The 22,484-nt window shown below is 29.3% G+C and overlaps 1 long non-coding RNA gene across 1 annotated transcript; it reads right to left on the bottom strand.

Moving 5' to 3' along the window:
- Positions 1–14,227: 14,227 nt before the first annotated feature.
- On the bottom strand, positions 14,228–16,626 carry LOC124922734. Its single transcript, XR_007097863.1, has 4 exons — positions 16,375–16,626; positions 16,107–16,295; positions 15,175–15,263; positions 14,228–14,422 (listed from the first exon to the last, which is right to left on the bottom strand). It is a non-coding gene; the product is annotated as an uncharacterized LOC124922734 (long non-coding RNA).
- Positions 16,627–22,484: the final 5,858 nt, after the last annotated feature.

Here is a 22,484-nt window from a genome sequence, read left to right as displayed (position 1 = left end):
TGCATAGAATTAGACGTACAGTCTAACTCATCGGAGTTAGACGTGTAGTCTAATGAATGCATAGAATTAGACGTACAGTCTAACTCATCAGATTTAGACGTGTAATCTAATGAATGCATAGAATTAGACGTACAGTCTAACTCATCGGAGTTAGATGTGTAGTCTAATGAATGCATAGAAATAGACGTACAGTCTAACTCATCGGAGTTAGACATGTAGTCTAATGAATGCATAGAATTAGACGTACAGTCTAACTCATCGGAGTTAGACATGTAGTCTAATAAACACGGAATTAGACGTAAGTCTAATGTATTCGAAATTAGACGTACAGTCTAACTCATCGGAGTTAGACGTTTAGTCTAATAGACTTGTAATTAGACGAATGGTCTAATAGATATTCGGAATTAGACGTACAGTCTAACTCACGGAGTTAGACGTGTAGTCTAATATATTTGCAATTAGACAGATAGTCTAATATGTGCAGAATTAGACGTGCAATCTAACTCAGTGGAGTTAGACGTGCCGTCTAATAGAAAGTGAAAGTTAGACGTGAGTCTAACTCCTTCAGACAAGTCTGAGGTAGAACCGGAATTAGACATGCAGTCTAACTTTGTGGAGTTAGACGTACAGTCTAATAGTTATTGGATAATTAAACGTGTAGTCTAATTAGTGAAAGTTAGACGTGAGTCTAACTCCTTCAGACAAGTCTGAGGTAGAATCGGAATTAGACGTGCAGTCTAACTCAGTGGAGTTACACGTACAGTCTAATGGTTATTGGATAATTAGACGGGTAGTCTAATTAGTGAAAGTTAGACGTGAGTCTAACTCCTTCAGACAAGTTTGAGGTAGAACCGGAATTAGACATGCAGTCTAACTCAATGGAGTTAGACTTGCAGTCTAATGGTTATTGGATAATTAGACGTGTAGTCTAATTAGTGAAAGTTAGACGTGAGTCTAACTCCTTCAGACAAGTCTGAGGTAGAACCGGAATTAGACGTGCAGTCTAACTCAGTGGAGTTAGACGTGCAGTCTAATGGTTATTGTAATTAGACGTGTAGTCTCATTCTATTAGACCAGACGGTCTAATAGACTCAGTTATTAGAAGGAGATATTTGATTTCATTAGACTGATTTTCACAATCTGTCTAACTGAAATACGTCTAATGCTCAGTTTAAGCAGTATGCTTGAAGCTAGCATTTCACCTACCCACGTGCTATAGTTGTACCCTACTCCTGCTCCACTTTCTAGTGAAGATTAGTACAACAGCTATATGCAACCAACCAAGGAATGCCACGTAAGAAAGTTTTCCTCACATTACTTGTTTTGCAGGTACATCCCTGATGGAATATTCAGCGCACTACCAGTGGTGTACGGCCACGATCCTTGTGCTCAGAACCTGCCGTGTACAATGGAGGCTTTCCAATGGAAGAGTGCTACATATCATTCTAAAAGATTCGACCGTTAGCTCCTACTCAGTATTTAACAAATCTAAAGGACAACGGACAATCTTCCTTAACAAGAAGAACTGCTAACATTACGAACTTGCCGATCTTGAGAGAATTCAAGCCTTTGAATATTCATACTGTGAAGCTGCTTTCTGGTTGTACTGTGTGTGAATATAGAGAGAGATAGAATCAAAACACCTTTAGCTGAGTGATATTATTCATCTTGTAATTGAATAGAAACTGTTATGTTCAATAGTGAGCTAAGTGTGTGTAAACTGTATTTGATTCGAATCATATTATAGTGAATCCTTCCGATGGTTGGAAGAAGGGGTGACGTAGGAGTGTTTCTCCGAACATCAATAAACAAACTGTTGTGTTCTTCATTTCTGTCATCTTTTCATATTTCATCTTGTGTTTCAAACCCAAGTAAACAATTCCGCCTTGAATTTGTTTCAAGTGTTTACAAGAGTTTACGTAAAATAGAAAGCGAATTAAATCCCTAACAGGATTTCTTTCAAACCGTTTTTCATAAGCCTTAATCCTTAGCTAGACTCTGTCTCCATCGATAAAGCCGGTCCTATCAAAATAAGTATGTCATTTAAAGATAAAACTAATTTGTTATAATTAAAACATTCAATTAAATTTTTGAAAAATTAGGATCATTTGTTTGTTGAGGCCAAATTAAATAAAAATGAGTTGTATAGTTATAAATAATATAAAATTTTAAATTTAACAAAATTTCAGAAAATTAACTTTCACTTTTTTTTTTTAAATGAAAATTTACCAAGTTGATTGTCTAAAAATTTAAGTCTTAAAAGTGTTATTTAATCATAATTATCTTAATAACAATTCTATATACTTTTTGATAATTGTTAAAAGTAAAAAGTGAGTGGTTTTATTTTATTTGATAATAAAAGTGTAAATAAAATAAATAAAAATTTATTAGTAAAAAGTTATATAATAAAAGGTAAAAAGTAGATAAAAATTTGTAGATAATGCAATAAAAATATTTGATAATAACTTTTTCTAAATAATTATTTTTTAAAATTTTTTTATCACTTTATTAAAAAAAGTGATGAATTTGGTTGAACAATTTAGTTAAGATTTTTTCTTTTCTTTAGAAATAAAAATTGAATTGGGACATTTTAAGCTTTTAAAACAAGAGCAAACTATAATGGAGCAAATTCTCTGCTCATAATTTACCATACTACCATGTTCCCTCTCGCAGTGGGAGGGGTAATATTGTAAATTAAAAAAACTTTTTTTATTTACAATATTACCCCTCCCATTGTGAGAGGGAACATGGGAGCATGGTAAATTGAGAATAGAGAATCATAAGAGACTATAATGTCTGATAAACTAAAATATAATGTTATTTAAATTTAATTGTAATGTTCGATAACTAAAATATAATAAATATAATGTTATTTAAATTGAAAAGTAATTTCTTATAAACTGAATTGTAATGATATATGAACTGAACTTAATATTTTTTTTAAGTATATATTTAATTATTTATTAATATATAAATATATAGATTATAAAATAATTAATAAAAATATAAAGTTAAATAATATTAATAATAATAAATAAACTAATAAATATGAAAAGAATTTAAAAAATATATTAATAAAATTATAAATATAGAAGTTAATATATAAAGAGAAAAATATATATTTATATTTAATATATAAATATAAAAATTATTAATAAGTTTATATAAATTTAATGAGAAAAATAATATATATATATATATATATAAATAAAGAGATAAAATAATAATAATAATAATAATTAATAAATATTTAATATATATAAATTTAAAAATTATTAATAAGTTTATATAAATTTAATGTAGAAAAATAATATATATATATATATATATATATATATATATATATATATTATTAATTAAGAAAGAGAAATTATTAATTATTGAAGAAGAGATAAATTAGGATTATTATAAGAGAGAATTTTGGGTATTATTATTATTATTTATACATAAAATAAATAAATATTTAATATTAAATATTAAATATATATAAATATAAATTTATTAATAAGATAATATATATTTTTATATAATTTTGTGAAAAATATATTTATATAAAATTGATAAAGAAAAATAAATATTTTTTTTTTATGAAAGATAAATAAAATTAAATTAATAAGAAAAGATAAATTAATAATGATGGTAAGAGACATAAATTAGTAATTATGGATAGATAATAATGATAAGAGAGACAAACTCATATAAATGTTTGGAGATGTGAGGCGTATATATGTGGTGATAACTAGATGTCACCTGAATTTTTTTTATATTAAGCATCATTATATATTTTCTAACAACTCCTTCATTAATAGAGTTTAAAATATTAACTCGGTGAAAATTTTAGCAATTAAATTCTATATGATAGGTAAGTGTAGCCCTTTGAACATTACCTTATGAAAACATATAAATTTAAGTTAATTAGTAGACTCGATGTATTTGAACTATTATGCCTTTTGTTTAAATGATTACACACATTCACATAGAATTCTTTCATGATACATGCCAAGCTCATGGTTGCGTTCGTTTAGGCCATGAAACACGCGTCTGGTTGTATGAGAGTGTCTAGAATTGAACTATGCATTTCTTTCGAAGCGTTCTCACTTCCCCCTCACATATGTGATATTTTGCTTACAAAGAATCATTAAAACGTACGTATATATATACAATTCCCTACTTGATTGACAAACTTAGGAACAAATAAAACAAAATTAAAAGTGGAAATAAAATAACATAATGAACACACAATATTTTACGTAAAAATCCTTCTCAAATCAAGGAGTAAAACCACATGATTTCACGTCCAAATCAAATTTCACTATAATTAGATGTCAGGTATACAAGGTATAACAACTTTTAATAGCGCAAAAAGATCAAAAGGAATAACCAAAAAGTATTTTTTTTTTGTCCGAAACAAGTAAAATAAAAATCAAATTGGACAAAAAATTTAAGACATAGAAAATCAAACTTCGAGACGTCCAAAAATTGATCCCATCTATAAAATGCAGAGTAATGAGTTACCAACCGACTTACGGAATTTCAACTCAATCGGACTCTGTTTGGATCTCTAATCGTTAGTTTAATGAACACTATTAGACTATAAACTAAAATTTGTCATACAATATCTATCTTTGGTTCTCTTTTATTTTGAACTTTTGATTTCTTTCTTGCTGCTGCTTTTTAAAATACTAGAACTATTAGGACTACAGCATAACCCTTTAAAATACTATATTATCCTTAATAAAATAAAATTGAACCGAATCACTTTTGGGTCTTTTTCCATTATTAGGAGCCCAAACAAACAACTAATATGTTTAGTTCTAGAATGAAACATTGTATTTTTTACAAGATTGTAACCCTCCGAAACTATTGGGTTTCGTGGAAGTTCGAGGATCGAGAATTTCAATCTCGAATTGCATATCAGAAATCTTTTTTAAATAAAATATTATTTTAAATGATTTTAAATAATTCCTAACAGCTTTTGAAATTAATTATAAAAATAATTTGGGATCAAATTTAAATAATTTGGAGATTTGCAGTAATCAAATTACAATTTTATATTTTAGAAATCCGTTATTTAAATCAGCCAAAAAGGTGGACTATTGGTTGAGTTTCATATTTGAAAAATCAAAGATGGGATTTGATCTTATCTCTCTGGAGATCGCGATGAAGACGATGGTTGTTGGCGAAACGACGTTGTTTTGGGTGTTATTGGTGAAACGGAGCATTTCGTCAGCGTTCTGTCAAGGCGTAGGCGTTCCGTTCGTGTTGGAGGAGACGACGTTGGAGCGGTTGTTTGGTGATCCGCTTCTTTGTGCGCGCGTCTTCTTCTGGATGATAATCCAACGCCCATCCGTTGGTCGCGATTTCGACTGTAACAATTCTTCCGAATTTCGGCTGCACCCGATTGCAGATTTAATTTTTATATTAAAATCTTAAGGGTTGGTTTGAAATTGATTTTTCTTTCACCATTTTAGCTTCAATTTTAATCTTTTAAAATACACATAATATTTAAATTAATATGATAAATATTTGGTCATTTTTTTATTTTTTATTTTTGTATATTTTTAGGTTAAATAAATAATTTTTGGGTATGAAATGGGTACCACCTTTCATCCTAAATTATTTATTTTAATCTATTTACTTTGTTAAATTATTTTAAGATAAATGAGTATAACATTTATCTCAAATAATTTTATTATACTTTTATTTAACCATTATTCTTAATTAATTAGAATTTAATTATTACAATAATTAATCCAATTAATTATGTAATTAGGTGTTGGCCTTAGGGTTAATTATTTTGATTTATTTTATTGAAAAATAAATCAAAATAATAGAGTTCATCTGGGAGTGTAACTTGATCATCTTATAAGTTAAGTTAAGGTGAACAATTATAAACTTTGTACATGTATTTTTTTTTTAATTTTTTTTTTAGGTTAGTGAGAGTTTTTTCATTATATTGAGGTTTGTACAATTAAATATCTCCCACCAATAACACTAAGATTATATTCGGAGGAGTGAAATTAGAATTAAGAATAAAATTGACATTAAAATTAGAATTGATATTTAATTATAATTCAATTCTTATGATTGGAAACTATAGAATTGTAATTTAATTTTTATGTTTGAAAAAAGAATATAATAAAAACAATTTTAATATATATTATTTATTTTATTAAAATATTGGTTTGATACAACCAATTAGGATAGCTTAAATGTCAATTTTTTTTTTAAATTTTGATTTTTATTAAAAAAATGTATCGGCTAGATATGTTAAGTTAATAAATTAAAAAAGAAAAAAGACATTAGTTCAATATTTTAACATCCTAAATTCAAAAATAATTATTAATTAAAAACTTTAATCATGTTTTAAATAATAAAGTAATAAGTTATTTTGTTTGAAAAACATAAAAAAATAAATTTGAAATTACAATTCCGACCTGAAACGAGTGGAATTAAGAATTATAAAATTATATTACATCCAATTTTATTGAAATTTTAATTATAATTCTAATTCTTAATATTAAAGAGTTTACCAAACATAAGAATATTGGAATTGTACCTCAAATCCAATTTCAATGTTAATTCCAGGTTACTAAACATAATTAATTTTTTTTTCACTCAAATACTTTGCTTCTCATAATTTACCATATATACTTATAAGGGTTTAAATTAACCAAGTAATTTGTAATAAATTCATGTCTTCTCCTTGGCAACTATACTTATAAGGTTCTACATGCATATTGAATTAAAAATATTGTGTCTCAACAAAAATATTGATATGCCCACACCTTCTGAAGTAACAGATTGTAAAGAATTGTAGAAACAATTTGCTTGATACAATGAACATTGATAGTTAATGTCTTTCTATTCTATTCTCTAGCAGGAACTGTTGAAGAAAAAATCAATATGAATTGAAATACATCATTTTCAAAAACACTTAATCAAATTTAACCATACCAAAACATCCAAAATCAATATAACAAAAGAAAATTATTTCAAAAGCATTCAATAAACTATTTTCAAGGAAATACGAACCCTTTATTTTTTTAAATTTTTTTCAAGTTAATTTAGATATTTTATTTGAACTCATTTGGTTGATTTAGTGATTTGATTGAAGTTCATATGGTTTCAAAAAAAAACAAAAAGAAAACAATTCATATAGTTCGACCAAAATTAGCCGAAGATATTCCAATTTAGTGAGTGATGGATTCTAAAATGTTTGTAAAGGATTGATTTACTTTAGTTTCTAATTTGAAGATCTTTTAAGATGGCTAATGGGATCCCTCTTGAGTGCCCTCGTCATTCCCTCCAAAACGCCTAAATTTTGGTTATTATTTGGCAATTTATAATCCAAAAGCTTCTGGAATGAATTTTAAAGCTTTGTTTGAGTAACCTTGTCTGAATTTTGAAGCTTGATCGGTTTGATCATCATTGAGCATGATTTGGTGATGACATAGATCCCATTTTAATCTTCAAGTGTTCTAGTACTGATAAGGAACAATTTTAGAGAAGAAAGTAATCGAATAGGATTATAAACCAAGAACTTGAAAAAAATAAATTCCTGAGGTTCCGACAAAGGCGACGACAACTGGCGGCGGTACGTCTGTTAATCGGATGATTAGAAAAGATGATTCAAATGGGGTTTCATACAAAAAAAAAAAAATTCTTATACCATCAAATTATATGTTTTACACTATTATGAATAATAAGTAAACATATTAATCGAACTTATTAAAAAATACCACTAATAAAAGAAAATAAAATATATAAAATCTAAAAAGTGATGAAATACCCGGTTCAAATAATATATATATATATATATATATATATATATATATATATATATATATATATATATATATTTGTATTATTGAAAATGTAAAAATAAGAAAAAAAAAAATATTTAACAAAATTTTATATATTATAAAAATTGTAACATATTATTCTTTGTATTATTTATCTATTATAAAATTTTAATTAATATTTTCAATAAGATTGGTTCAATATAAGTTATTATAGTACACTTGAAAAATTTATAATAAGTGACTTTCTTAAGTAACCGTAGATGTAGATAAACTTTTTTATGTTTGAAAATGACAATAATATTTTTTTTTTAACTTTTTTATTATAATTTATTAACAAAAACATAAAATCAGAATAAAAATATATACCATTTATACAATCTTATATTATAAAGAAAATTAATAAATGAACTAAGAGTAAATAAAACTCAGAGCTAATCCAAAGATTCAAAAAGAAAAAAAAAATTAGTTGAAGAAAACTTAAATAAATAAATGTATGAATATTAATTATTTAGATTTTAATAAGCAAAGACTAACTCTATAAATAGACAAAATATAAGAATTTAAATGGATATAATATAATATAATATACGGAAAATTATATATGATCCTCCAATTAATTGAATCGCATACTTTTAGTCTTTATATTATTTTTTTAAACAAATTTTCTCTCAAGCTTTTAAAAAATCACCTATGTCCCTTCTTTCAATTTTTAGTTATGTTTGACCGTACTAACTAAATATTATATATCTTTATGGTTAATTATTATATTTATATATATAATATATATTTTATTATTAATTTTTATATTTATATATATAATTATTAAATATATTTCATATATATATATATATATATATATATATATATATATATATATATATATATATATATAAATAAATATATATATATATATATATAAAGACAAATTATTTTGGTGAACATCTAACTATTAACTTATTTTTAACTTTCAAATTAAATTTTAAAATATATATTATATAAATATTATATTTATATATATTTAATAATTATATGTATAAATATAAAAATTAATGATTAAAAATAATATATATATATATATATATTATATAAAGAATTTTTAAACTTTATTTTATATATACAAATATAACGATAAAAGTAAATAATATATATATTATCTACATATAAATGAGAATTAATAATTATATAAATATAAAATTAATGATAATATATATATATATTATATAAATAAGAGGTTTAATAATTTTATAAATAAATATATAAAATAATATCTTAAATTTAATTCAAAAGTTTGACCAAAAGAGTCATTAATGATGTTTTTAAAGTTTAAGGACGATTTGTTTTAAAAAATAATTTTAACACTAAAAATAAATTATTAGAGTAATTAAAGAGCCTCCTAGATAACTCACTCTGGATTAGAGTCGAGTATCGTATATAAATGTTCGTATTCGACTTGGGCAAGTCGTGTTAGACTCTTAATCGTGCTGTGTTGTATCTCAATCTTATCCGTTTCGTAACGTGTCTTGATCCACTCAAAATATTATGATTTACAGACTCTTTCGTGTCGTGTTATTCGTGTTTACGAGTTTATTCGTGTCGTGATAATTCGTGCTTAAAATTTTGTTTCGTGTTATTTCGACTAGATTTTGTCATCGTGTCAACACAAAACACAACCGTGTCTTGTCTTGACACACTCATGTTAATTAATTATTTATTTATATATATTAAATTATATTGTTGGGAAAAATTATAAAATATGATTATTAATTAATTAATTTTAAAAAATTTTAATTAATTTAATAAGTTAAATGTATTCAATTAATTTTAAAATTTATTTAATATGTAAAATGTATAAATATAAATTTTAACATATAATTTCATAAATAATAATTTGAATGTCAATTATTTAAAATGTGTTTTAAAATATATAAATAATTATTTAAAAAAATTAGTTAAATTTGTTGTTATAATGTTATTAATTTATTTAAAAAATATATATATTAACTTAGTTAAATATGAAATTTTATAATTTTTAAAATATTAGATAAGAATTTATATCTAATTATTTAATTAGGTATTTGATATTTATTAATATTATTATTATTATATATAATTAAAAGTAGTTGAGATTTTTTATGATAAAATAAAGTTTTTTTTTTAAATATTTTATTAACTTTTAAAATTTTAGAGTTATTTTTTTTTAAATGATTTAATTATTACTATGAGTAGTGGATACATGTTTAGAAAATATTATTTGAATTAATATATTATTAATTTTTTATTTAATATAATTAAAAGTAGTTTGAGATTATTTTAGGCTAAAATATATTTATATAATTATTTACTATTGTATTTTTTTGAATTAATAATAATTTTATAAATCAAATTTTTATCTAATTAATAAAATTAATTTAATCTTTTTATTTTTATAAATTATTAATTTTTTTGTTAAGTAAAGTTTCTTATTAAGTCCTATAATTTTAGGAAGATAAACAATTAAATATGTGATCAATTATTGAGAGACGTAATAATTTAATAATGTTAATGTAAATGTGTGTAGTTTGAATAAGAAAATAAAATAAAAAGTGGGAAAGGTGAGTAGAAATTATAAATATATATTATTAAATTTAAAATTATTTTATATTTATTATTTAATGTATTAACAATAATTGAAATTATAAATAATTAAAAAATTAATAAGTAATTATGAAAAGTTTCTATTCATATAAGGTTTTTAAATATTTTGAATTTATATTATTTAAGTTAATATTTTTAACCGTTGTATTTTAATTTATATTATTTAAGTTAATATTTTTAACCGTTGTATTTTAGTATGTTTAATTTGAATTATAAATATTACATTTATGAAATTAAATAATTTATTAATGAAATAAAAATGTAATAGGTTTAGAGAATGTTAATGTGAGTAACTTAGGTTATGTCACTAATTGTATTTATGTCGTTTCGTGTGTATACTTGTGCTTGTGTTGTGTTGATTTTTTTGTCGTGTCTATACTTGTTTGTCCGTATCCATTTGTAACCGTATTACGATCGTATAAACTCATAATCATGTCGTAATCGTGTTGTCTTGTATTTGTATTGTGTCACCCTAAGACCCGAGTGAGATAATATCGTATCATGTTGTTCCGTACAAATATCGTGTTAAATCGTGTCGGTTTGTATTTATCCAACCCATTGCCTAGTTCTATTCTGGACTACCGCCCAAATGGCTCTACCATCGCGTGACATGATCATGAATATTTGATCCAGAGATTGCGCGGACGACATGGTTTGCGCGGATTTCTTTTATATAATTTTTTTTGAAATTTTGTTTTCTTAATATAATCTTCTCAATTTAACTAAGGTTTAAGTGATTATAAACCTATCCCATGATATTTTCAAAATAAGTTATGAAAAATATTTCTAAATTTGGAATTAAAAGAATAGAGAATTAACTTTTTAAAATCTATTAAATAAATAAATAAATTAAAATAAATAGTCTTTTTTAATATTTTATGGGTACCATAAATGAGTATCCATAAAAGTAAATAAGCACTCAATGAAACTATTCAACAATAGTTCTAAATTATTAAATAAACACTTTATTATTAAATGTGATATTTTTTATATTATTAAATGTGATATTTTTTATATTTAATTGTTTATAAATATAAAAATATCAAATTAATACTTGCCAAGTGTTAAAATAATCTAAAAAAAATGATTTTAAATAATTTATGATCATTTGGCTACAAAATATAATCTACATTAACATCTAAAGGACCGCGTATACAGATCAACCATTTTTCCGGACGTATTTATTTATTTTTATTTTTTTATGTTAGCTTTGGATATTCGTTCATTAAGAATAGCATTTTAGTATTATAGTAGAACTTTCACAATAAGTTTAAAGGAAACAAGAATATATAAAATAATTAAGTTTAACTCATTTTTAAGTACAGTGTAGTATCGTGTTTCTCTTCCAAAACTATTTTTTGCATACTTTTTCTTTCTATTTCTTTTTGTTATGATTCCTTTTATTGTTGTGGCTCATTTTAACCATTCTGATTATTTTTTTAATGTTTTTGTATTATTAGGACAGGTAAATGTGTTGTTTTGTACTATTATTAATTGAGTTTTTTTTTAGACTAATTATAAAAATAACCAAGAATGAAAAACTTCAATAAACAATAACATAAATTAAAAAAAAACATTGGACTATTTTTTGTGCTAATGGAGGATGAGGATAAGGATGAAGATGAAAATGAGGAAAATCTTAAAGCTGATGAAGGCTGAAGCAGAGAGCAGATAAGGGACCTAACAGAGAACATAAACATAATTGTTCTAATGACGTGCTACAGGAAGCTGGGAATAACATCACTAAAATTGCGGTAAAGAATAAAGCATTCTCTACTAATAGTTATGTTGTTGGTGATGCTGATTCTGTTGCAGTTGTCATTGGTATCAATAAGACAGTTGACGACTCTTCTGGTAGTGACTTTGTTGTGAATGGTGCTGGTTTTGTTGATGTTATTGATCACAATGTGGTTGGTTATGCTATATCTGGTACTGAGTATGTGGTGACTACAAGTCGATGTTCTGATGGGGTGGGGTCTAATGGTGGTGGTTATTGTTCTGACTAGACGAATGTGGAGGGTTCGACTGAGGTAGGTCCTGGTGTTGCTGATATTAGTTCAAAGGTCTCTAACAAGGAAAATGTAGGTACTTGTTTAACTGAAGGATTGGTCCTATTATGGAAAAGGTTTGGTTTAATAATAAAGGGTTAGTGTAAGCTTAGTTGCATATAAACGAAAAGTTGGTCATGTTATTGCCCAAGGTTTGATCGCAGCCATAGCAAAGGCTGGTATTGCTGAAGAAGGGGCAAATGCAAATTTGGTTCCTAATGATCAGGTTGGTATTACCTCCAAGAGACCTAATCAGAGTCGGCCCCGAAGTTTGGGCTGCCCTAGCCTGGGTAGAAAAAGTTCGATATACTTTTTGTTGCCCTAAGTCTAGTTTTAAAAAGTGAAAAAAAAATCGTTTTTGGTGTGTTTTGAACCCATAACCATATCAAAACATTATATCTTTAAATGCATATCTTTAACCACCAAGCTAGAACCATTTATGTTTAAAATTACAATAAATATAAATAATATTTTAATATTTTTAACAAATGGGCTGCCCTAGGAGGTGGGCTGCCCTAACCCGAGGGCTTGTCGGGCTTACCCCAGGGCCGTCCCTGGACCTAATCAAGTCAAAGTTGTCGATACTACAATGATTCTATTGTACAAGATCCAAGAATAGATGAGGATGTATTTATAGGGGAAAATGAAAATGTCAATTTGATAGGAATGATAAATTAGATTGGTAAGTTTCTACTACAAGTGCAAAAGCAAGAATTGATAATGGAAAATGAATAGTGTACTCAGATTAGAATCAATTATCTTTAGGATCCAATTATCTTTAGGATTACAACATGTTCGTTTAGTTAAGAGCAGTATGAAGGAGACGTATCATGGTCCGTTATTATCACTAGTAGAAAAAGGGGAATCAGTAAGGGCTAATGCCGTTACTAAAACCCCAAAACCGTTACTGATAACTTTTTGTAACGGCTTATAATACCGTACTACTTATAATACCGTTACAAAAACGAGCATTATTGATATTAACAAATATGTGTAACGACATTAGATAGTTGTTACTAATATTAATATTAATAAGGGCTCTACAAAAGCAATACCATTACTGATAATAATATCAGTAACGGTCTTTACAAAGGCAATGTCGTTACTAATATATATTTTCGTAACGGATCTCTTATTATAATGCGTTTACTAATATTTAAATATATTTCATTTTGTTTTGTTTTTATTATTCATATTTGACCCTATAAATAATATTAAATAGTTATTTTGTCGAAATTAATTATATAAACAAAAACACTAATTCAAATAATATTTATAAATAATATATTCAATCATCTAAATATTCAAATTTTTATTTTGATACTGAAATTTCCTACACTAGCTTAAACACAAGACTGTATCCATTGTGTGCTTTCTAGGGATGACAATTTGAAACTGCCCCTTGAAAACCGAATCGATTTATCCCGTTTGGGACGGTTTTTCCCCGAAACCGAACGAGAATGGGGCGGGATGGTATTTGTGTCCCCCGCCCCGATTTCACCCTGTTTTCACCCCGATTCTGCCGCAAATACCATATACATAATAAAATATATTAATTTATCAATATATTTATTTATTTACTATATTTTATAAGAGTATTAAAATTATTTCTTTATAATAATATAAAGTTTTAATATATTACATTATATATTATATTAAAGAATTGGTTTATATAATTTTATTGTATACTATTTATTTATATTTTTTAAATAAAAATTATTAACGGTACCCCGCGGGATTTCTCAAAACCGAAACAAACCTAACAGGGCGGGGATGGTATTAAAAAAATCCCCGAAATTAAAACGGGGCGGGGATGGTAATTGCATTTTCCGCCCCGAACCGCTACATTGCCATCCCTAGTGCTTTCCTTCCTTTCTAGTAAAAGAAAGAGAATGTCCTATTTTTTAGTTCCATTTATCTGAGATCCTCATCCTCCTACAATAAACATGCAAAATAAAAAATAAAGGTCATTTTCTTCTTAAAAAATACAATAATTAATACAGCCACAAAAACATGCATGTAATTTTGACTACTTATTGAAAGCTTATAATGCAACAGAGAGAAGCATACAGCAATTGTTGCAATCTGACTACAATCACCCCCATTCGGCTAGAAAAGTCAAGATAAATGACTGCAGAGATGTTCAAAGACAGGTAATGAAAACATTAGCCATTGTTCAAGGCATGCAGAAAATTATCAGCATTGGATTACTTATCTAGTTATGTTGTAATATCTTTTATTGTTAGTCTAAAATAAGCCCCCAATCCCAGAATTTGTATAAAAATATAGAAGACTAAGATGAAGAGGGATAAAATGAAAATAAACAATTTATCGTGTCTTGATGGTTGAGTTGTAACGTTTATGTCAGGTGTTGAGCACTTGTTCATTGTTTGTATTATTGGAAGTCGTCTCGACGACAACTATAACAATACAAACTTTAACATTTTAAAAGAACATCATTTCGATCCTCGAATAGTCTTGTTTTTTCTTTTTGTTCCACATCATCCACCATGGCCACTTATCAGCTTCCAAACTTCTTATAAGATATCACAATGTAAGAAGATACCAATTCAATGTGGCTTGATATTGTTTAATATTGTCACTATTTTGCTCCCAAGTCTAATTGCATTATCTTTCTAACTCAGTCATATATCATTTACATTGATACAGCGTGTACAAGAACTTACCTCCTCCATTTCTTTCTTTTGCGCTGATTTGGAATCTGATGACCTCCATGCAATGTAAAGCAACCGCAAGCCAAAGAAGGCATAGAGAACTGCATGTGAAATAACATTTCAGACCCACTTAATGAAAGAATAAAGATTCAAACATTGAAAGACAGTCATAAAACACAATAGAAACGAGATGAACTAAAGTCCTTTATGAAGAATAAATTTCAAATACAATTTTTCTAAGTATTAAGTGAAAATGGATTCCTACACTTATTTTGGCTCTAATTAAATGAATTCACTAATTAGCTTAGTTTTGTTAACAAAACAATTTAACCAAGCCTCTTTCAAATTAAGTGTTTAATCCAGTTACAAAACTCACTTATAATACTTTTCTCCTCAAGGAAATATAGTCACATGTAGTAGCAATCTTTGGGTTTTCTGTAATACTTTGCTAGAAAAAAAAAGGATAATTGAATCAACGAGTCTGCTAGACCATAAAAACATAAAAGAACCCAACTTAGATGAACAAGAAATTCAACAACACTAACTTGTGGCAGCACTATTTGTATGCTTCTGTGATATCAAATTTGGTACAATCCTTCCAAGGCCAGTGGAAAGAACCAAAATAACATTATTATGGTGATAAATTTGTTCACAAAGGGGAAAAAGAAAACAAAAATGATGCATTATTATGGTGATAAAGATATGTTATCCCTTATAGAAATAACATTGAAAGAATAATGGAGCTTGAGCCTATAGTGATCAAATAGATGGGAAAAATGAAAAAAAAAAAAAAAAAGTAGAAATGGCTTAACTTACTGTCATTACAACCAAAGCACCAGACAAAACAATGGATTAGGGCTGCTATTTGTTTAGTGTTTTCCTCTTAGACTGCACTACTCACATAAAGATGCACAAAGCTTGAGAATTTTGAAGAAAATGCAAACCTCATTTAGAATTATGATCACCAAAGGGTTTAGGCCAAGATCAGGATCATCAATGTTCACCTCATCCCTCCCAATTTTTCTCAGAACCATCTGTCAACAAGAATGTTGTTGGTCGTAGTCGATTGTCCGTCTTCTGATAAATCTCCATAAAATGAGATGTCCTGAGATGACAGTAACGACTAAGGAGCCCTGCGTTGAATCAGATAGTTCCTTCAGTTACATAAGAAGATCTAGAGTTCAAATTCACGTGGATAGTGGATATACGTACCGTGCTCGCGAATTCCTGCTAGGAGACGTTTTCTTAAACTTGTGATTGAAAGGAGAAGAGTCGTACGAACATGAAGAACGCGGTGAAGTTTTGGATTTAGATGGAGAAAAGACTTGTGGATCTGCCTCGAAAGACTTAACTGCCAGAGATTTCACAAATTCCTGCATATCTTCCTGATTTACCTTCATTTTCCCGTCGAAACAGTAAAATCGTAAGTTCACCTCAAACTGAAACTGTGCGATTCAACTTTAAATTCTCACAAAAATGGTGAAGGAATGAAATTTGTTCATTTAATAGGGAAATTTATCCAATGATCCTAAAAAAAAGAGAGTCATTCTCAAAACTAACTAACCTAAAAAATTTTTATTTTTATTTTTAACTCTTATTTTACATTTTGAACACTTTTACTCTTATTAACCCTTTTATTTTATTTTATTTTATTTTTTTCTTTTCTTCCTTCCTTTTCCTCTCCTTTCACGGTAGATCCCTCTCACATTTCTCAAACTCAATCCCCACTTTCTCTTCTTCCCCTTTTCCTTTCCACCGCGACTCCACCACTTCGCATTCCCCCACCGGCCACCAGGATCTTTAACTGCCACCGCCGCCTCTCATCTCCTATACTCACCAAGCCAAACAACGCCCAACCTGCAACGCCGGAGGACGTTGAGACCCAGCTGAGACCCCGCGACGAGACCAACCGACCAACATCAAATTGAGTATGTTCATTTCTTTCATTCCTATTTCATTCCCGTTTGAAATGTTGTGTCAAAATGGGTACGTTTGAAATGCTGTCAAAATGGGTATGTTACTGTATGCGTCCCATGATCCATGATCCACGCCTCATGCACCACCCACACCCAAACCAACGCACCACCCACGCCCAAACCCACGCCCCACGCACCACCCACGCCCACGCCCCACGCACCACCCACATCCACGCCCCACGCACCACCCACGCCCAAGTCCACGCCCGGCTCAGCGGACTTAGCGTCCTCCGGCGTTGTAGGTTGGGCGTTGTTTGACTTGGTGAGTATAGGAGATGAAAGGCGGCGGTGATAGTTAAAGATCCCGGTGGTCGATGGGGGAATGGGAAGTGGTGGAGTCGCGGTGGAAAGGAAAAGGGGAAGAAGAGAAAGTGAGGATTAGGTTTGGGAAATGTGAGGGGGATCTACCGTGAAATGAGAGGGAAAGGAAGGAAGGAAGAAAAGAAAAAAATAAAATAAAATAATAAAAGGGTTATTAAGGGTAAAAGTGTCTAAAATGTAAAAAAAATGTTAAAAATAAAAATGAAAATTTTCGAGGTTAATTTTGGGAATGACCCTCTTTTGAGGGTCATTTGATCAAATTTCCCCATTTAATAAGTATCAGATTTAATAAGTATCAGGAATGATTCTTTTAAAAAACTGTTACAAATAATATATAAGTTTCTATAACCCCTTACTTTAAAATCGTTACTGATAACCTTATTTTGAAAAAAGAAAGGAAAAACTATAGTATCAGTAACGACCTTCCTTAGAGTTGTTACTAATGTCTAGCATCACTAACGGCCTTATAAAATCGTTACTAATATATCATATTAGTAACAGCTCTATAAAGTCGTTACTAATATTAAATTTTAGTAACGACCTTATAAGGTCGTTACTGACATTCGTTATCGACGTCCCTTTTTCTACTAGTGTATCAGTCTCAATATTACGCAAGTTCTCACAAACTCTTGAACCGAGTTCAAGTGCAAAACTGTTCGTTTCAACTTGAAGCAACACAAACACGGTTTGAACAACAACAAGGAGACACAAAGTAAGAGAGAAACACAACACATGATTTATAGATATTTAGAGATAAATCTCACACGTCACCCCTTATTCTCAAACGTTGAGAAGGATATTCACTCAGAATATTCAAACGGTTTACAGTACGTACGTCGAACACTAAAGGCTTATTTACTGCTCATTTTCGACTTCTTACTACGTTCACTCTGTTGAACAGAAACAAATTCTGTCAACTTACAACACTCACTACTCACACAAAATAAATGAATTTGTAATACACGTGAGATTCTAACACACAATGACTTGAAAGCTTAAGCAATATGTAAATGTGAATAGATTTGAAAGCTTAAACAGATTGCTATCGCATAAGGTTGTATCGTTGTTGAAAAGGGTTAAGGTACTTCTTCCAGTTAAACTCTGGTCACTTAAATATGGAATATGACAACTGTCATATTCTTCTTCAATAGATATATTTCCTTTATAGTACATCATTTATTGGATCTGATTGGTTGAGGATCCGAGTAATACAGTAGGTACATTGGTAGATTAACATGGCATTTAATGAGGTTGATACTTTCCAAATCGAAGATCAACGAGCAAATTTGTCTTTTATTAATTTGACTATTTGGAGTAGTGTGATAGATATCTGCCTCCAATTGACTGTTATCGGACTTATACCAAAGTAGTTGTCTATATTATTTGGGCATGCTTCTCCTCCCAAGAAGTTCTTATCAGACTTATATGAAAGAGGCAGTGATACAATTTGTACATGTGAAGGCTCCCTTCTATAATTACTGGAATTGTTCTGCCTATCAAAGAATAGGAAACTGTTGGTTGTGCTTAGTGTAAAGTTAACTTATCATAAACCGGTTCTTCTTCTTGGATTAGGCTGGTTAGACTATCGAGATTGGATTATCGATTTCATCTTCTGAGAATAACTGGTTAAGTTACCTTTGGATTTATAATACTGATTCTGTATATATATTACCTAAGTGATGGAGAAACCGATTCCTCATATAGTACTGAAGTGATAGAAAAACCGATGCCACTTTCTTAGGAAAAGCCGAGCATAAAACTGATTGCACTACCGAAGATATAGCCGAACACCCCATCTTTATAAGACCGAAATATAAAACCAGTTTTGCTGAATAGCCGACCATTTTACCGATGACAAAACCGATCGCGCAACCTTTATAGAACCGGATATAAGAACATTTTTTATAAATAGCCGATCATACAAATAGCCGAAGATAAGACCGATCCAAAAACCAATTTGACAAACTAGTTGCATCGTCTTTTCACTATTGGGAATATGACCGGTTTTCTTAAATAGCCGATCATACAAATAGCTAAGGATAAGACCGATCAAATAACCGATTTGACAAACTGGTTACGCCGTATTTTTACTACCGGGAATATGACCGGTTTTCTTAAATAACCGAACATACAAAAAGTGAAGATAGGACCGATCATAAAGACGATTTGCGCTGTTTTTATAGAACCGATCATAAGACCGATCATAAAACCGATTTGTTGAGTTTGTTTGCTTATTTTCTCTTAAGTAGTTACGGTTTTTGTTCATCTACATAAGAGTTAACTTGATTAGTTTTGTTTAGATATTTAATTTACTACTAATTTATAATATGGTCAGTTAATGTGCTTAAAGAATTTAGGAAATGTACTAAAATTTGAATTGTCCTAATACGAAAGGTACCTAATAGAACTTGGAAGAACAACAATGTTTGGAAGGGAGCATCTAATACTAACATGGGAAAGTTGCACATTGATGCTTCTCTACCTATGGTGACAACACTTAATCATCCGTTCCAATTTGGAATATCTGCTGAGATTGAAGGATTATGTGAAAGGAACTGGGATTCAGTGGTGGTTGGATATTTTATGGAGGATCAAGTGTTTCATTCAAATTGGTAAAAGAACGGAACGGGTTTTTAAGCAATTGGAGAAGGAAGGGCTATAGAAGTTAACTGTCAATGATTTTGGGTATTTTTTTATTGCAAATCAAAAAGGACAGTGGTATTAAAAAGGTTTATGCATATGGCTTTTGTTTTATTGCAAACCAATACTTTAAATTGTGTAAATGGAAGGAAGGAATGGAACTTAATAAGAGGCCACCAGAGCTGGAACAAATATGGTTAACTTTGAGGGACATTCCTCCTCATTTGTGTAATAATAGAGCTATTGGCTATTTTGCAAGTCAGTTGGGGAAGCCGTTGCGACTGGATCTGGACATAGATGGAAACAACAAAGCATCCACAACAAGAGTGAATGTTGAGATTCATCCAAAAGTACTCTCCATCGGGGTATGGAATTTGTGAACAAATTCAGAAACCTGTATAATATTAACATTAAATATGAATGGAGTCATGATAGGTGCACTAGATGCAAAACCTTTTTGCATCCATTGAATAAATGTCTTAGAGGAGATCATTCAAAATAATGAATTGATGATGAAAAGGCTGAAAGCAAAAAAGGGTGTGAGGATAAGAAAGATAAACAAATCGGAAATTTAAAGAATTAAGGGGAAGTTCTAACTAATTATGATGAGATGAGAGTACAAAGCAAGGGTAATCAAAAAAAGGATGAGTTTGTTGGATCTAAAGATGAGAATGGATCGAGTGAAGAAGAATATAATAAGAAGGTATTGTGTGCGGAAGAAATTGAGGATTAAGGTTGAGGTGAAGGCAAGTCTAAGGAGTTGGGTAAAGAAAAGGAAAAGCAAGTGGTTGTTCTGGTGGGTGAAACGGTTAAGAACAGTGAAGATGGAAAAGATGGATTAAGTAGGGAAATGGTTGACAATAAAAGTGCAGTGATGAGACTAAAGGGGAAGATCAAATGACAATAGATTTGGCTGTAAGAGTTGAACATGAAGAGGAGAAGGTAGACGGGAAGGGATGCAGCAGACATGTTGGGATTAATCATTCAGGGTCTGATTTGAACAAAGGAATGGACAAGAATAAAGTTGTGTAGAAAGCTGTAAACACCAGAAGATAGGGACTAAAACAAGGAAATGGTAACCAACAAAGGGAGGAAATTACAGTCAAACATAGAAGATTTGATGTGATGGCTGCTGGGAGATCTAAGGATAAAGGGAAGAAAGAAGGAATGAGAAGTTATCAGATTGATAAAGGGGACAAAATGCAAACCGATTAAGATGACCCGAATGCTATTGATCCAATTATAGAAGAGGATGATCCTTATTTGAAGAACTCGATTACATTTGTAACAGCAAGAAGGATGATGAATGAGAGGACGAGTATCAATTCAACAAGTGAAAGTATTAATGTTAAGTCAGGCTTTATCATTTGAAATTATTCAATAACCGGATGTCAAAGTAATAAAACCCAAGATGGTTGTTGAATTAGAGGATGGTACAAAATCAGTAAAGGCAAAGAAAAGGGAGAAGCACAAATGAGTAGGAGAAGATATAAGGAGGAAAGTCAGGAGTCAAATTCCTTTTAGTATTCATGAACATTATCACTTGGAACATAAAGGGGCTTAATGACCCTCTTAAATGTTTGGAGGTCAAGAAGTTTATTGAAAGGTATAAGGTAATTGTTATGGGTATCCTTGAAACTAAAACCAAGCTCAGGAATATGGACATGATTGAAGGTCTTTGATTTGTGAGAGAAAGTCTTACGATCCAACTATTTATGGTACCTCCGAGATCTTAAAATTTACTTATTTCCATCCACTGGACTTGGTCCCAACAATCGAGATGATAGTGATTGGAGGTTTGTGCACAATCTTTTGAAAGGACATGCAAAATCTGGGTAGGATGGAATAAGAAATTGATTGACATGAAGGAGATGCTAATTAGTGATCAAATTATACCAGTTGAAATTACATGCAAGATAACAATGGAGAAGTACTACTCAGCGGTGATTTATGGGGACAATTTGGAAAGTAATAGAAGACAATTATAAGATCTATTGAAAAATAACATCAAGGACAATAGACCGTGGGCAATCTTGAGAGACTTCAATGCAACTCGATTTAGACAAGAAAGGAGTCCAGATATTGGTATAACTCAGGGTATGATAGATTTTAATGAGTGCATAAGTGATATAGGTTATATGGAGCCTTTTAGCTCTAGTAATCCTTTCACATGGTCGTCTTCAAGGGGAAATGAATAGATTAGAAGAAGTAGGATTTATAGAGGGCTAGTTAATGAAATGTGGGTGGCTAAATTCCCTAATAGCTACATCCATGTATTATGTTCTAGAATATCATATCATTTCCCAATTAGGTTGAGTTAGGAGAAGAAAGAAAGGATTAAAAGGCCATTTAAGTTCCTCAACTTTTAGATGAATGATTATAGGT

This window comes from Impatiens glandulifera, chromosome 1 (assembly GCF_907164915.1).
Source record: "Impatiens glandulifera chromosome 1, dImpGla2.1, whole genome shotgun sequence".
Lineage (NCBI taxonomy): Eukaryota > Viridiplantae > Streptophyta > Magnoliopsida > Ericales > Balsaminaceae > Impatiens > Impatiens glandulifera.
The sequence above is the reverse complement of the archived record's forward strand: the minus strand, read 5'-3'. Positions and strand labels throughout refer to the sequence as shown.